The sequence below is a fragment of the Homarus americanus genome, unplaced genomic scaffold (assembly GCF_018991925.1).
Source record: "Homarus americanus isolate GMGI-L3 unplaced genomic scaffold, GMGI_Hamer_2.0 scaffold24922, whole genome shotgun sequence".
In the NCBI taxonomy this organism is placed as follows: Eukaryota; Metazoa; Arthropoda; class Malacostraca; order Decapoda; family Nephropidae; genus Homarus; species Homarus americanus.
Window position 1 is genome coordinate 4,464,701 of NW_024722610.1, and position 1,121 is coordinate 4,465,821.

The following is a 1,121-nucleotide window of genomic DNA, read 5'->3' on the forward strand; positions in this document are numbered from 1 at the left end:
GACTGTCAGTTGGTTGAAAATGGTCAAAGCAGGGCCACCACATTGGTGCCTGCACTTCGGCTACCCCGAGAGATTGGAGCGCCCGAACTCGGTCGAGTGTCCTTACTTGGAGCTGGCGGACGCTCGCCCCACAAGGAGTCACAGCTCAAGGTCGAAGAAGCCTCAAGTCCTGAAAACTGTGAGGGCAAACTTTTTCGGAGTGAGAGTTGTGAATTCTTGGAACAATCTACCAGAAAATGTTGTGACGGCACCGAGTGTGAGCTCTTTCAAGACCAGACTTGACCAACATTGGAGCGGGTTCAGGTACATTCAGGAGCCGGTGCATGCCCAGTACTTGCCAACAATGTGTAACAGAGACGTGACCGATCGCCCAAGCGGCTAACAAGCCGATCAGTGGTGAAGAGGATAAAAGAAAAAAGAAAAAAAGTACAAGAGGCTGTAGGATAGCACAGACACCAACAAAAATTTTAGTACAGTACAGCCATTCTTTCTCTACCACTAATAAATATACAGTCGACCCTCTTTAAAACGGACCCCTTTAATCCGGATATCAGATAAATCGGACAAAATCTGAATTATGCGAGGGACTGTCAGTGTCAAATTTCTGGTTCTGGGATTGTCCGATAGATGGCGCGTGCACGCCAGACCGCCAGTCATTGTTGACTTCGCGCCATATTCGAGTATCAGTGTTGTGTTGCCCTGCAATTTTCGTTGATATTTCAGTGATTAGGCATCTTTCAGCCTTGTATTTTACATCATGTCTTCAAGGGGGAGTAATACGCTGGTTCTGTGAACCAGAAACTGGAACTTATAAGGAAGTTAGAGGCTGGTGCTTCGGTGGCTAGAGTTTGTGAAGAGTTTGGTGTTAAAAAGCAAACAGTTTCGGACATACACAAGGCTAAGGACAAACTCACTGCATTTTCTTTGAAATATAATGCAATATTAACCCCTAAATCGGTTAATTCGGACAATCGGCTAAAACGGACACCCTTCCCCCCCCTATTAGTCCGTTTTAACGAGGGTAGACTATATCTTCATTAAAAAACATGGTGGCTTTTGTTCCAGTAAGGCCATCATGGTCACTGCACTAGAGGGAGGCGAGGAGTATTTATGCAAGGAGA